The sequence below is a fragment of the Marmota flaviventris genome, chromosome 7 (assembly GCF_047511675.1).
Source record: "Marmota flaviventris isolate mMarFla1 chromosome 7, mMarFla1.hap1, whole genome shotgun sequence".
NCBI lineage: Eukaryota > Metazoa > Chordata > Mammalia > Rodentia > Sciuridae > Marmota > Marmota flaviventris.
Genome location: NC_092504.1, coordinates 21196170 through 21213409, shown reverse-complemented (window position 1 = coordinate 21213409; position 17240 = coordinate 21196170).

Genomic DNA, 17240 nt, shown 5'->3' with positions numbered 1-17240 from the left:
ATGAGGTCCAAAGTCCAAAATGAATATTACAGATCTAAAATCAAGGTGCTAGCAGAGTTACATTTCTTCTGAATAGCTCTAGGGAAGGAAATGTCTCCTTGCTTTTTTCCATCCTCTAGGAACATCCTGAATTCCTTGACTTGTGACCCCTTCTTCCTTTTTCCATTTTCAAATCCATCAGTGCATCATTTCAATTCTTTCTCCCTCCCCGCCTCTCTCCTCCCTCCCTCCATTCTCCTCTCTCTCCATCACCCCACCCCATTCTACCATGGGATCTCCCTCCCTCATCTGCCTCTCCTCCCTCCCTCTTCCCTTTCCCTCACAAGAATCTTTGCAATTCCATTGATCATAGCAGGGAATCCAGAAGAATTTCTCCATCTCATGTTCTTTAAGTTTACCTATCAAAATCAAAATCACTCTTGTCATGTAAGGTAACATATTCATGGTTCCTGAAGATTAGAACAGTCATCTTTAGGGTGTCATCATTGTGTTTATCTAAGTGAGGATCTGCAGTGAGAGACTGGAAAGATAGTGGTTTGTGGTTTGTAGTAAAATCATCTGGCAAAACTACTGCCTATATTAGTTTTAAAGATAGAAAATTGATTTGTGCATCTGTTAAGAAGACTTCCAGGCAGAATACTGAACGTGCCTACTCGCTATCTTGTGTAAGGAACAGGGAGATTAGCTACAGAGAGAACCATTAAGTTTGCAAGCAAAATTTCAAGGAAACATAAAAGAACTAGTACTTTTACTTTTCTCCTTTCATGTCCCAGGTTGGAAAATAAAACTATTTCACGTTTTCACTATCTTTAGTCAGTAAAAGATTTTAAAAAGTAAGAAATAGCCTCAGGGTTGAGATCAAATCAATGGTTTATCTATAAGACCTTTTGTTAAGACTTCAGAAAGATTCAACAGAGTGCCTGGTTAGAACCTCTCAACTACACTAAAGAGCAACTTATAATCTTAAAGGCAACGTCCCACAGCAACCTCACACTCAGCCCAAAATAGACAGAGGTCTGTCTTAAAAAGAATTTCTGGAGTGACTTTCGGAGGATGAAGTGAACCCAGTCAAATTTGTAGAATTCCCACTGAGTGGGATGTATAAAACTTTGTACCAACTTGAACTAAAAGGAACCAAGAAAGTTCAAAATGAAAAGAGGCCCTGGATCCCCAATGTTCCACAAGCAGGTGAAGAAAGCTATTAAGCTGCAAACACAAGCCATTTCTTCTGGGAAGGAGAAGAATCAAAGGTAGAGGTAAAAGACACAGAAAACAATGGACAGGGTACAACTCCCAGGGAGCGCAACTGGGTTCTACTCAAGCAACTTCCTCAGAATAAGGACCCTGGCTCTATGTGCCTGGCTGAATTTTAGACCTTCTGTGGGCCAGTAACTGCTGTGTGTTTCTGCCTACCTCTCTCCTTTCAGAAGGGGAATGAATTTCTACCTGATTATCTTCTGGTCTTCTGGTCCACCATAATATGTTAGATGTAAGGGGCCAGGTAACATATTTTTAGCTCGCAGTTCTCAAGATCTAAAGGAACTGCACCCAAAGTCCTCATTCACATCTAAATCTGATTCACATCACAAATTCATAAACTTCATCCACAGTGTCAGGATTAGGTGAGACTTTGGGAATTGTAGTTGTGATCACATTTGCAAATGGAAAAAAAAAAAAAAACAGTAAGCAAGCTATTGTGTACCCTTCCAATGACTCCCCAGTGCCATACTTATTGACTCTCCGTGGCATCAACTCTAAGCTTGACTTTCTTTGGCTAATGAGACATCAACAAACATGGCACAAATGGGGATTTGAAAAGAACTCATGTTTAGGGCTTGTCCTCTTGGGATGCTTCCCCACATGGCTCAGTTTAGTTTCCCTGAGGGTGAAAGAGTACATGGAGAAAGAGGCCCAAGTGTCACCTACCCCAGTTGAGCCCAGCTCCAGCCACCTCCAGCTCTGTGTGAACATGTAAATGCACACAAGTGAAACCAGCAGAAAACCACTAAGCCCACCCACCAAGTCATTACATGGTGAAAGATAACTGAGCCCGGCACAGCAGCACACACCTGTAATCACAATGGCTGGGGGGCTGAGGCAGAGGGATTATGAGTTCAAAGCCAGCTTTAGCAATCGAGTGAGGCCCTAAGCAACTCTGCAAGAACCTGTCTCTAAATAAAATACAAAAAAGTACTGAGGATGTGGCTCAATGGTTAAGTGCCCTTGGGTTTAATCCCTGATTTTAAAAAAAAAAAAAGATAACTGAAATAGGAATTTAGCAGAAGCGTGGTCCCAGAAGCTATGGGGAGCAAATGAAGTTAAGTGCCAATTTAATTGCCCTCTTTCTAGTACCTGGAGCCAGCGTACTTCCCCATCCACTCTACAAACCAGCCTCCCACTATAGTTTCTGTTCCACTGATACCCTATTATCTCCAATAAATCCCATTCCTCATAATCCTTCCCTCTCTGGGTTCCCTCACCTGGGCAAGGTTCCCAGAAGAGTGCGCATGGATTTGGGATAATGATTGACAATGCTTACTCAAGGTTTAATGAATTTTTAAAATAGTATCAGCCCTTACATGATGGATATATCCTAGGGCCTTCTATATGATAATAATGCAGCTTATAAAACTGAATGTGTCGTGTAATGGGAATAAAACTTCATCCAAAGGTGCTACCGTATCTTGTTTTAGGAGACACTTCCTTTCCTCAAAATATTATGTCTTCTTGGCAGAAATATCCGGTGTTACTTTAGCTACCTTTATTTTTCCCTCCAAGGTCTACCTCAGCCCGGACTCCTAAGCAAAGTCTCAAGAAAATTAGAATCTTCTCCGACGTCCAGATTGATGAGGCAGATCCAAATACTTCAGTGCCCATGTCCCTCCTGGGAAGCTACTCCCATGTACAGGAAAGGACAGTAATTCCTCCAAGGTGGCAGCTCATTGTATCGTCTCTTAGAAGATGAAAGAGGGAAATGAGCCAAAGAGGTTCCCTTCCTCACTGCCAAGGACACTATGGCCTGAGCTGAAGAGCTGCTCCTGTCCCCAAGCCATGAGGTGGGCTGACCTTGTGGTCATCTCCACTGCATGGAGAAGGAAACCAAGGCCCCAGGAAAAGTGACTGACCCATGGTCACAGAGCTCATACAGGACAAACGGCCGCTTAAACTCAGGTCCCTGTTTAACACAACATTCTTATAATTATTGCTTTTTTGGAGAAATCTGGTACCAAGCCCTGGATTTTCCCCTTCATCAGTAGGTGACATTGAACTCATTTTGTAAACTCATGTGTGACCTGTGGATGATAGTGGCTTCACTACATGGATATGATGAGGATTAAATGAGATAGGGTAGAGGGGAAATCAAGATTAGTAGCAGTTAAGTAGGTAGGCACTGAGCCAGGGTGCCTAGGTTCAGATCCCCTGATCTGCTACTTGGAAGCTCTGTGACCTGGGCCAAGTTGCTTAATTTCTCTGTATCTCTGTTTCCACTACTTTAAAATGGAAATGAGGAGAAGATTAAAGAAGATCTATATTTATTATATGAAAAGTGCTTAAAACATAGTCTGACTTATAGTTAGTATCAGCTCTTACTATGTGAAGCTTGGCATATTCCAAGTGTCATGCAAAATTTTTGTGTTCACAGGTCATGCAAATGTCCAGTTTCTGAACTCTTGTTAGTTGGAATATTCAAAAAAATCATCTTTACCAGAATGAATGGAGAGTTTGTCTCTGCTTTGATGACATATAAATGAATTTTTTTTGTCTGACTGTATTTGTCTGTATTAAATAAATTATTCACTCTGACAGAGAAAAAGGCTGAAAGTTTTTTAACAAATGAGACAGCCCCAGACGCCCTGAAAAACGCTCTGTGGTCCCCTGTGGAGTCGAGCAGACACCCATAAGGACCAGTGTCTTAGGGAACCCAGACAGCACGTCAGCTTTTCAACAGCCTGAGCCAGCCCCCATCCACAGCTGGGACTCTGAGCTCTGGGGAGAAGCGGGGAGTCGATTAGAAGCATAAATAAATCTTGAGTCTTGAAAACAGAGGAATTTAAAAATAAAGACAGAAAGCCAATGCATATTCCTGGGAATTTTGTTATATGCATATTTAACTCTTTAGACTTTAAGTATACATTCTCAGGTGAAAGACAGAAAGTCAGAAAACCTGAGAGATGGAGAATAAAAATTACCCAGGGAATGCAGAAATGATTGCCATCAAAATTTTCCTCTATTATCATGTGGCTGAGAATGAGAGTGGAAGGGGCCTGATGGCTACCAGCTCAGTATATTTCCCCCACCACGGAGAGTATGAATGAATACAGGCCTCACACCTCTGGTTTTCATATAGCTGCCTCCAGCTGCAAACAAGCGTGTTTCCCTGGTGATCAACCAAAGAAAAAGCCATCTGTTCCAACAGTGAGGGAAAAACCAGACACACTAGATTTTCTGACATAAATGTCCCTTCCACTGAATTGCCCTCCTAAGAGTTTTCTTGGGGTAACCTTCACAACAGGAGTTCAACAGCTCAGATGCAACTCCTGTGTTTGTGTTCTTCAGAGTTTATGTAACAGTGATCCCCCGAGTCCTTAATAAAACCTGGGAGAAAGAAACTTCCATCCTTCTAATGCAAGAAATCAGGCCTATCATTTCAGACCTATAAATTTAGTTGGATTGAATTTTGATGATTTATAGGAAGGAAAAGGAAAGCAGGGACATTGCTTTATCATTGCTTCGCCAACCTAACCACCATGTGACTTCATCCCATACAAGTAACTTAGTACACTGAACCCACAATGCCTGGACTTCAACTGCACTCCCAAAAGGAATGGAAAGTTTATAAAAATAAACTCGGCAGGAGTAATTCCCTTGAGAAAAGTTTAGCATAACTATAGTAATGTGCTTTCATCTTCTGGTATGAAGATGAAAGTATCTTCTGATGCGGTTCTGTCAGTAGGACTTGTTTTAAGTTTACCTGAAACTGATTTATACTGAGTGGATTAAAGCATTGCTTCTCCTAGGAAACTGTATTATGGGGGGTCACTTAAAGAGACTTTTTAAGACAGAACTTTTAACATTTAGGAAATTCAGACAGAAAAAAATCTGTTTTCATTAGAGTTAAAATTTCTTAATCTTGAAGTTTCACTTTATATATAAAATTACAATGAAAGTATGTTCTCTTTATTCCCTTGATTGTCAGTATATTACATTCAAATATTTGCCCAGATTGTGTTACAAAAAGCAAAATGAAATTTAAAGGAAAAAAAAAAAACAAGCAAAACCAAATGCTGGTAGTTGGATTATATCTCATTTAATCTATGAAGTAGTTACTATTATCTCCATTTTATGGGTAAAGAACCTGTGGTTCTTGGAACTTAATTATTATAATAGTCTCATTAATAATGGGGATGGGGTTGGACAAACTTCTCTTGATACCAAAGTAGCTTTTTCCCCCCCCCATAAAATTCAATTCTGAGCCATCAGACCAGAAAAAAAAAAAAAGATTGATAGCCTTGTTCTCTTGCATCATAGATTCTTCTACTATTATTTTGGCCACCAACCAAAGAAATAAAGAAGAAATACCAAGTCCTCTCATCCTCGGCCATGGCCTATGTGGGCTAAGGACTCAAGCACACCGAAATTTCTAGAATCCTCCCTTTCAGAGCTGGTGGAAAGCAATACCCCAAATCAATCCATCTACATCCTGACCAAGTCAGAATAAAGGATACTTAAAAACCCATAGCAATTTAAATTAAACTAAATTTAAAAGATTAGAAAGGTTGAGAAATGTAAGAATGTGTCACTGAGAAAAAGGTATTTTGGTGATGAAATTACTGAACACTGAACAGAGGGGAAGGGCTACTATGTTGGATGCATCAGATGTGCTGGGATCATCTGGCCAGAAGCCTCCTCCCTCTGTCAGCCTCAGGGAACAAGAAGAGCTAAGGCTGCCAAAAAGCACTGGTGATGGCGGTGGGGGCGGGGGGGAAAGAAACCTGAATAATATGAGATTAATTTTCCATCCCTCAGCCAGATATATGCAGAGTGGGCAAAAGCAAAAAAAAAAAATAGAATCTCCCCCTCTTCCTCTTGCCTTCTTCCCCCAGGAGTCTCTGAGACCACTGTTCTGTCAGCAATAATAGCAATAGCAACAGCAATAGCCCCTCACCCAGCCACAAAAGACTGACTTCCTCAGCAAACACCCTGTTTTTCACACACATTGATTCTCTCTCTTCTATTTTTCAATTTTCTAATCCATTTCTTCCAATAGCTTCCAAGAGAAAAGAGGAGAAAAAAAGCTTTTAAACCATAATGCAAAAGTGTACAAATGAATAACCGTATGCATGTGCATTTCTGTGTGCATTTAAGTGAACATTTTGATTCTGTCGACAAAGCACAAATGGAAGTGGATTCCAGAAAATAAATTCATTTCTAAGGCATAATTCAGGCTTTCCAAAATCAAGCAGAAGCTCCAATTATTTGATTATGTGAACTCGATAGTAGCTGACCACGCATTGCTGGTCAATTATATGCAGGAACAACTCAGTTGAGCACTACTGTTTATGACTGTTTTCATTGCCAGCAACAATGCACCATTTAGACACTGAAGTTTAAAATAAGCATTGTACTATTTACAATGGTCCTAAATATCGAACTCTCTGAGATACAATTTATTTGCATGTATAACAAGGAGGTTCAAATAATAGCTACTATCCTTTTCCAGTGATCTAATTTTCAAAAAATCTTCTTAGAACCTCAGTATGCCTTTTAGGCATTTTGTAAATTCCAATATAAACCGAGTGAATCCAAGAATCAATGTAATAAAGCAATCAAAGCCATGGTCAGAATCAAGAGAACTGGGTTCTAATGCTGGTGTTTCTGCCATCTATTCTGGTTATCTATTGTTGCCTAAAAACCACACCAAACTTAATGATATGAAGGAGAGTAGTTAGTTGTTATTACTCCCTCTCTTGGGACTCCACAGTGCATTTTATACTCAGTGTGTCAAATTCACATGGTGGTTGGGGCTAGAGTCACCTCTAAGGCCTCTTTACTTGCAAGTCTTGCTAATGATGCTGGCTATCAGCTGGAACTTCAAAGAGTGATATTGGCCAAAATACCTATCTGTAGCCTGGACTTTCTCACAGCACAGGCTGTGTTCCAGGAGGGAGCATTCCAAGAGCTCAAGCAAGCCAGTTCCTTTTCATGACCTAGTCTGGAAAGTCAGAAATCTTCCTTCTGCTCTGCTCCAATCATCACAAGCAAGACACTGAGGCCAATCTATATTCAACCAGAAAGGGCTTATGCTCCATTGGCAATGAAAGGAATGTCAAAGAATTTACAACACTGCCACAATTGCTTTGGTCAAATTACTTAACATCTGAGGCTCTATGATCAACATCTTATAAAAGTTGTCTTTTTAGTACCTAAAAGTCAACTACATGAACAATGAGTGTGGCTACATTTCTTCAAATATTCAAATTTTCAAAAGAGCCATAACAATAAGAATGATTAACATTTGTTGTGTGAGTACTATGCTACATGCCTTCAATATGTCCTTTAGCACCTGTGTTGTAGGAATATTTGTTATGCCCTCTAACCCTATTGATGCACCTTAAGTTGAGTAATAAGTTTTATGAGTTTAAAAGAACTATCAATGTTATCTATGTTTTTCAATTCCCCACACAAAGAGTGTAAGTTTTCCTTTAGAGTTGGGTGACAGTAATATTATTTTGGTTTAAGACATATTTTCAGTGCACTGATCATTATCAAGGAATGTTACTTGTTCTTTATATGGAGAATGAACACAATGTCCTCAAGTTTCTTTCTCAAGAATATATCATCCCCAAAGGCTTGTCCTTTAATCAGAGAACAAATGTATATTAGGATTCTGCCATCAACCCCTCACGGAAGGACCCCTGAAACCTACTGGGTTGCCCGTGTAAGAAGAAAGCCCTCCTCCCTCAGCATCGATGGCAGGCCAGGCCAAGCTGAAATTCCAAAAGTGACACTTCATAGAAATACCAGAGCCCAAGACCAAGTATTACTGAGCATCAAAGATGCCTGCTGCCTCCCCAGAGCTCTCTGTCCAGACTGGTCTCATTATTTTAGAGAAAAGCCACAACCTTAACAAGAGGTGCATGACGAAGCCAATCCCAGCGTGATCAGGGACTTAGCTGAAGAGCAAGTGTGAGCAGAGGCCAGGGTTGAGGCGGACGAGCAGGCACCCCCACTGATTATTGACATATTGACTGAGGCAGAACAGCCAGGAAGTCAGGCCATCCCTGAGTCTTCTAAATCCACACCACTTTGCCGTAATGGAAAAGAGCCTCCAAAGGAAGCAGGTGAGCACGATGTGGGTGGGCAAAAACAAACCTGGGCCCAGGTGCTGCCCACCCTTCATCATCTCCAAATGACCAGAATGACAACTTGGAAAGGTCAAACTTAATTCACCACAATCGCCGACAGGGAGCCTGGAGCATGTTCTATGTTAGCCTTGGATTTTAAAAAAGAAGAAGAAGAAAGAATGGGAAATATAAAATGCCTAAAGAAGGAGGGAGAAGGGCAGACACTGCTTAACATTCCCCACACAATGCATTCTATTAAGACTTCCTCCCGCACAGTCAGTACTCAGGTGCCTGAAGTTTTATTGTATATTAGCAGAGCAATAAGTGTATGCAATAAATAAATCTGAAACTGAGGTTGCTTGAGTGAAAATATGCCTGAAATCAAACAGGCCCCTTGAGAAATACACAAGGAAGTCCAGATCAACTTAATAACAGGGATTATCAAAATGGTTGCTATGCTGAATGATTTTTACCAGTTTCAAATACACAGCGAGAAGTGGCTGCTATGTTGTAAATTTTCAGCTAAATAATTAGTTTGAAGTGCTACCCAGACAGTTATTGGCATATGCTCTTCAAAGAGTGCCGGGTAGCCTTTGGATTGTTCTTGTTTCTTATCACAGGGGGAAAAGGACATGAGCAGGATCTCGAGCCTGTGGTGGTGGACACCAAACCACAAAAGAAACTTCTTAGGGCTGGGGATGTGGCTCAAGAGGTAACGCGCTCGTCTGGCCTGTGTGGGGGTGCTGGGTTCGATCCTCAGCACCACATAAAAATAAAATAAAGATGTTGTGTCCACCAAAAACTGAAAAATAAATATTAAAATGTTCTCTCTCTCTCTCTCTCTCTCTCTCTCTCTCTCTCTCTTAAAAAAAAAAAAAAAAGAAAGAAAGAAACTTCTTAGCCCACACTTTGAGTTTCCAATAGACCTTGTTCCATACAGAGAGGGTACACTAATTTTCTCTGAAGATGCAAGGGGGTTCTTGAACAACCACTTGGCCCTCAAAAAGCCCAAGTTTAGAGAACAAAAATGGTGAACAATATTCATGCAAAATTATGAAGCACTAGATCACAATTTTGTTTTACATTTTCTCATACCGGTAATACTAGAGATTTTTTTTCCCCTCATAGTAGGTAGTTACTTTTCTCTCAGCACAAGGATTCAGAATAAATTAATGTTAAGTACTTGCTATGTGTCAAGGACTATGTGAGGTGCTTTCAAATATTTATATCCTATTTGATCTTTAACTCCTCATCTGAGTCCAAATTCCAGCTTCTCCTCATACTATATGACTTGGGTATAAGTTGCTAAACTTTTCTAAGCCTCAGTCTCACAGTTATATTGAGAGTGATCACATAGAATTATCAGAATCAAATAAAATAATGCAAGTGGTTATAAATAAAGATTTTTTGTTTGCAAACAAATTTAAAAAGACTTGAGAAAACAATTGGAAGAAAAAAATAAAATCAAGATTGATGAGAAAGCTAAAGAACTGTGCTCTAACCACATAGAAAATCAAATACAGCCAGAAAGCATTACAGTTTGAGGGGCACTGCTCCTCTGGTTATGAATGCTAGGTACAGCTTCCGGTTACTTTGCTCAGTATTTAAGATCCCCAGACCAAACTATCTAATGAACCATATCTGGATTATACGACTGCCCTTTAGGTTTATTGCACAAAGTAAAAAAGATTTGATAAAATAAAACCTCATTAGGTCCAACAATGCAAGATGAGGCTCCTGAATCTACACTCCCAGAGTACACATGCTTGGAGAGAGGGAACTCTTCCAGAGAAAACTGAATGCCATTAGGAAACTCCTAATGGATGTTACACAGTCACCCAAGATGACAGAAACGCACTACAACATAAAATGCATGATATGATGTGTGTTGGGACTCAACAAGTGTCAATTGTTCAACTCTCCTCTATGATGTGGCTACTATTATCCCCATTGGGGGTTTGGGGGGAAGCGTTAACTAAAACTCAGAGAGATTAGGCAATTTTTCTAAATCATAGACAAAGTTATGATCATCTGAATTCCAAGACCAGCATTTTTCCAGCGGGAGGAATTAAGAGGAAAAATTGAGGAGAGCTAAGATTTGTTTGATGGGTAAGTACTGAGCAAAATCTGTGAGTTCATTCTTTAAATGTGCTCTTCCTCAAACCAGCATGAGTGTTCAATGTGATGTTAAGTGGCTGTGGGCTATTCTGTGATCTCTGGACACCCACACCTATGGGTGGGGTCAAGTAGCACTACTCCCCTGGGGAAAGCTTTCACCCAACCTAAGAAAAACCAGGCTTTCTCAGAGACTAGAAGGGTCCAAGTACAAGTTTTAACCTCCTGTTTTCTGATGAAATGGATAGGTGATATCAATGTTTATGAAGTGAGACACATATGAATTTTTCAGCTAATCTCATATGCAGGAGAAACCACCTGAGGCAGTAAAGATAGCAGAAGTAACTGGTACCTTCTGACTATTATCTGAAGAAGTTTTCCCATGCTTAAGATCCCAGTCATTTCTAATTGATAGCAAGGTTTGTTGCCACCAGCAAAAACACTGAAAGTTGAAGAAAAAGAATTCATTCATTTTCATGGATTGCTTCCCACTTCCACCCCACAATTACATTTGAAAGAAAATCTCCAGCTGAACATGTGGCAATGGTCCGTGTACTTTGGATGAAGGGGTTGGGAGTGGGAAGTGCTAAAGTTTCACAGATTCCTTCCAAACTCTAGCGTGTAAGAGATAGTTACGAGGAGTTGCCTTTACATAATAATCAGATAAGCCTTTGGAGGAAAATAGAGAATTTTATGAAAGATGGTTACATCCTCAGATATCAGAACATTTCTAGAAGACAAAAATGAAGAAAGAGTATATGAAGGGTTGGGGCCTGGATATGGCACCAGTTGAAGACATTCACTCTAAGGAGAGGAACGTCAAGCCACTTGGATTCTTCTAGAGTCAACAGAGTTTCAGGATGGTCACTGGGTGCACTTTTGAGGGTAGTGATGCTCAGGTGTTTTCCTAAGCCCAAGTCCCTTAGCAGAAAGAACTATGCACTGAAATAGTTAATTTATAATAACTGAAAGAGAGATTCGGATGCGACAGAGCTGAAGGTTAAAAAAAAAAAAAAAAAAAAAACTCCATCTAGCAAAAGAGTCAGAAGCAGACAAAAGAGAAGCCACAGGGATTGAAGGCAAAAACTTCAGGGGAGACCACAAAATAAGGGAAAATAATTTTTACCAATGAAAACAAAAATAAGAAAATGCTAACAGCACAGAAAAGAGTGCATAGACAACCAGAGAATGGAAAAGGGAAGGTATAGTCTATGTCAACCATAGTGTGATTGCTGCTTGTGGATATCAGTTATGTTCACATGGAATATTGACCATGTGCCTGTGGAGTAGCAACCATGTCCACATGGATGCTCATCATTGACATGGACTACGGACCATATGCACATGGATAACAACCAAATGCTGTGGATTACCAACAACATTCAAGTGGATAAAAACCATATGCCGTAGACACTAACCATACACATGTGGACACCACTCACATGCAGAACTCGTTTCTTGGGAATCTTCCTAACAATAATAGGAAGTACTTTAGTATTCCCAGTTTTCCAGATAAGTACCCTTGACCTCTGGAAGGATGTAGTAGAATCAGGATAAAAACTCATACCTGCCTCTGCAGATTGCCTTTGGTCTCCAGTGCATTACCCTTATTTTCACAGCTAATCCTCACCACAACCCCCTACCCCACTCCCTGAGACTGGTGAAGACCTGTTAAGCAAGAGTTAACATTCATGAAGCTTTGCTATGTGGAGTGGGCATTTTTTATAGAGCAAAAGTTTCATAATCAATATTATTGGGTTCAACCTTCAATACAAGCATTGTTCTAAGCACTTTACACTTACTTTGTATTTGGTCCTCATAAGTTCTTATTGGGTAGGTGGTGTTATGGTTCCTATTGAATAGATGAGGACACTGAGGTAAAACTAAGCAATTTCATGGTTGCACAGTCAATAGGCACATAGCAAGACCTGAAACACACTCTAATCCATCAAGGCAATCTAGTTTCCTATGTTTAAAAATCAAGGGAAAAGAGAAAAAATATTCATAAAGCCTTCTGTTTCCTCTTTCCAGGAAGATCCCTTCATAGTTATTCATTTTCCACGTATTAGTTGATATGCTGTCCTTTTTCAGGACATACACATCCTGACCTGCCTTTCACCTATGAAAAACTCCTGCCTGGAGCACATCTGGGGCTCCTTCATCCTCAGAGTGCTCCTCCAACTGGATAAATTAACATTCAGCAGAAGAGATGCCTTCCTTCCATTCTCCTTCCCTCCCATCCTTCTTTCTTCTTCATTCTGTGAATTAATGTTTGCTTCCTCTTTTAATTATAATAATAATACATACTGATATACAAAGTCAATCAGATCAGAGCATACACAGAAAATATAAAAATTAGAAATAATATCACCCTGCCCGATTCCGATTACTCTTTTGAAAGATCCCATGTTGGTGGCTTCATGCTTCTCCTATACCAACCCATATCAATTTATGTAATATTTTCAACAGAACATGAAGTATACATGTGCCAACATATGTCATGTATTTTGATACACTGTTCCTTATACTTGAACTCTATTATGTACATTACACTGAAACTTGCATTTTTTTCCCATTCATGCTATTTTTGGAATGTTTCTTCTCATCCCTATCTATTCTTTTTTATATTTATTCTATAAAATGAAAAGTTAATCAAGCTACAGCCTTCTGGCCAAATCTAGCCTGTCACCTATTTTTTTAATAAACTTTTGTTGGCACCCAGCTAAACTCATTTTTTAAAGTATTGTCTGCATTCAACAACACAGTTGTGAAGTTGCTACTGATACTATAGGGCCCTTAATCCTAAAACTGTTATTCTTATTAAATTTTGTACTTTTCTGATCAACAAAAAGGCCAATATTGTTTCATATGTTTATTATTTACTACATTGTCTTGCCTGCTTAATTTCTTTGTCCTTTTTACCCTATGCTATCAGGTACATGATGTATGGTTAAGCACATTTTCTCTGGATATTGCTGGAATGGGTTAGAATTCTTGTCCAAAGACTTATTAGCTGTGTGACATATGGTGTGATACTTGATACTTGATTGTTCTGTGCATCGTTTTGTTTTTGTTTTGGGGGTTTCTTTTTTTGGGGGGGTTGTACCAGGAGTTGAACCCAGGGGGGCTTAACCACTGATACGTATCCCCAGCCCTTGTTACTTTTTATTTTGAGAAAAGGTCTCACTAAATTGCTTTCGTCTTTGCTAAGTTGCTGAGGCTGGCTTTGAACTTATGATCCTCCTGCCTCAGCCTCCCAAGCCACTGGGATTACAGGTATGTGCCACCATGCCCAGCTGTCCATCATATTTTTAATCTACAAAATGGGTTTATTGCTTTACCTGTTAAGATTACTATAAGAATATAGCAAGGACTGTAATGATAACTATCCTTGTTATTTATTTCTCTTTTAAAAAAATTAAACCAATCAGTCTAGTGAAACAGCAAGATATTTTTTTGCAAATTTTCCCCTCAACATCCTCAGGATTTTCTGAAACCATTAACATGTGTTGGCCTCTAGGGCAGGAGAGGGAAGCTCATGGCTGCTAGTAACAGAATATTCTGATGATGTGATTCTGAGTGGTGCAGGAATAAATATCATGTTTCATTTCTTTGCTCCAAAACCATTCCTGTGTCATTCCAATAAATCATAAGTGAATCTTGCAGAAATAAGTATAATTTCTACAAGCCTTCAGAAACTGGCTATTTCACATTAATTTCATTGTACAAGACAGTAGAAGGCAGAACCCAAAATCTGATGAGTCTGAGACTCTCAAACTGTAACTTACTAGCCATCGATCAACCTCACAGTTATTATTTTTTTTTAATCAAGGAAGATGCCAGACTCAGTGGATTTGGGGTTCTCCCTCCTACTGTCTTGTACAATGAAACTAACATTAAGAAGGTTGATCAATAGATAGATACTAAGTTATAGTTAAGACAGGAGTTAATATTCTGGTGTACTATTGCAGAGTAGGATAACAATAGAAAACAATAATGTGCTGTATTATTTTTTAAAAGATAGAAGAAAGCAATGTGAATGTTTTCCCCATAATAAAATGAATGTTTGAGGAGATACATGTGTTCAATACAATTTAAATAGATACATGTATCAAACTATCCCACAGTACCTATATTAGTCAGCTTTCTATTGCTCTGACCAAAATACCTAATGAGAATAACTCAAAGGAGGAAAATTTTCTTTTGGCTTATGGTTTCAATGTATCGCTTAATTTTTTAATTAAAAAAGAAAATAATTTTTAAAATAAAATAATAATTACCTCAAATTTCAGATTTCCTGAAATGTGGAAAAATGCTTAAATTCCTTTCATTGTCTCATTCATTACCTGTACCTTATATTGAACTTATATGTATATATCCTAACTAAACTGTAAACAGCTTGTAGACAGAGCAACCAACTGGTTCAGATCTGTGTCCTTCATAATACACAGCAAAGTATGCTACACAAAGTAGTTGCAAATTAAATAACTGCTAAATAAATATCAATGGTATCACATGATTTATTTCTCCTAAAAACAAAGTAAAACAGAGACATTTTAGTTACTGTAGAACTTTGGGTGACTGAGTTCCAATTAATTAAAATCATACTGGTATTGGGATATCTATAGTAAAAGTTTTTCTTTCATCGGGGAACACTGGAAACTAAAGAATGCAGAATTCCCTTTAGGGTCCTCATTTAGAATTGATATTTGAAGTTGAATAGATTTAGTCTTGCTTTTTCAGGACTTAGATTGTTAAAGCAGAGCAAAAATAATAATGATTATAACCAACACCTACTAAACATGTTACATATATTAGTCCTCCTGGAAATATTATGAGGTCAGCATTTTTCTTCTGCACATTTTATAGATAAAGTAAGTCACCAAGTGGTTATGTAAGTTATCCCAGGCCATGCAGCTAGGATATGAAGTGCTAGGTCTTAGTTCCCTGCTCTATGATTCCAAGACCAATACATGCCTCTCTACTCTGCAATAGAGATGTTGCCCAACAAAGTTTCCCAGAAGCAAATTACTGTCAGAGGAGATATGATCTCTTATAGAATCAAAGTTAGAACCAAGAAGCTTGGGCTTGGTTTCTGAATTCACAATCATTTATGGGCAAAACTTCAAACCTATAGACCAATTACCTTTCCTGAACCTCGGCTGTCCTCACCTTATGAAACTAATAATGATGCCTGCCTGGAATCCTGTGTGACACAAGCACTTTCTCTACTACAGAGCAAAGTGACAAGATCATGAGCCTAAACATACTAAAATCTTGACATTATCTTGGGAAAAGAGGGGGAAAGAGAGGAAATGCCTGTAAAAAGAAGTGTTAGTTTTTACTCACCTACAAAAGTGGGTACCAGAGGTAGTTGGAAAGATACTCAGATCATTTATGTCCCCCAAATCTCAGCACCCAAACTATTCAGGTCATGTGGAGACTGTAGGCTGACTCATCTAGCCAATTATCTCAATTATCCTCATTTCAAAGCAGTGATATTCCAGGGATTATGAGTGGTGTTTCAAAAGAAGATTAATTATAATGGGAAATTTCATCAAAAAGGTCTAAAAATAATTTTAAGTATGTTGCCAACCCTACAGGTTATTAAACATCTTTAGACTAGAATTAACATAAAAAGAACTTCTAAAATTAGAGAACTCTATATCTGTATGGTAAAAAGGAGGAAAGGATGAAATTGTCTGTAGTGTATATAATGATGTCACTCTATGGATAATTTTTGTTTTGCTTGTCCCATGCCCTTATCAAAGGCCATTCATTCTTTTCTAGTCATTACAAATTTTTGAATCTAAATGCCACCTTCACCATGAAGAATGCAGTCAGAAGAGTTCTCTCCCCTCTGGAAATTACTCTATTTTTACTGTATTTCTAAAAATGAATTAGAAGGAAAGACTTAATTACAAAAACCCAGAAATTCTGTGGTATAATAAGAAGAAAGTTTATGGCTTTCTCTATAATATTCCTCAAACTAGTAGTAAGTAGTTTGGTGGGGCAACTCTGATCCTTGCAGTTACTTGGAGACCCAGACTCCTTCCCGTCTCTTGGTTTGGCCATCCTTTACAGCACTATCCTCCATATGGTTGAAACTGGGTCACAAATGCATCCTCAAAAGAATGTAGGGTAAGTGGAAATAGCAGAAATCTAGGGGGAATTATTTTTGTAAGAGGGACAGATCTTGAACAACTTCTGCTCACATCACATTTGTCAGAACTGCCTGGTGGAAGGCCAAGAAAGGGAAAACAGGTCTTTTGAATAATGGTTATCTCCACTCCAAATTCTATGGTACTTCTAAAGGACCTTGTAATAGAGCCTCTTGTGTAACTGTTTTATTTCCTTAACTCACTGCAATCTCCAGAAGTACTGGGACTAGACTTTTGCACACTGAGCGCTAAGTGTCCATGCTTATGTGTTCAATTTTAAAAAATGAATGAATGAACATTCATCTTACTCTTGTCTTATGTCCACTATTACTGGTAAGTTAGCTAGTTTTCATTCCACTTGAACAAATCTCTTAAGTATTTTTGTTTATTCATCTGTAAAATGGAATTATAATTCTTGGAGATCGCCAATAAGTAGTTCCAACATGTGGTCTTGTTCTTTACATTACCACATGAGAACATAAGAGATGACTCAAAAGTAAGGTATTGAGAACCACACAGAGATAAGTAACGTTCTGAAGATGCTGAAAGGTGATTATCACTTCTTTGTCCTGGGCTTATGTTGGATCTTATGACTATATACACCCATACCATTTATTTA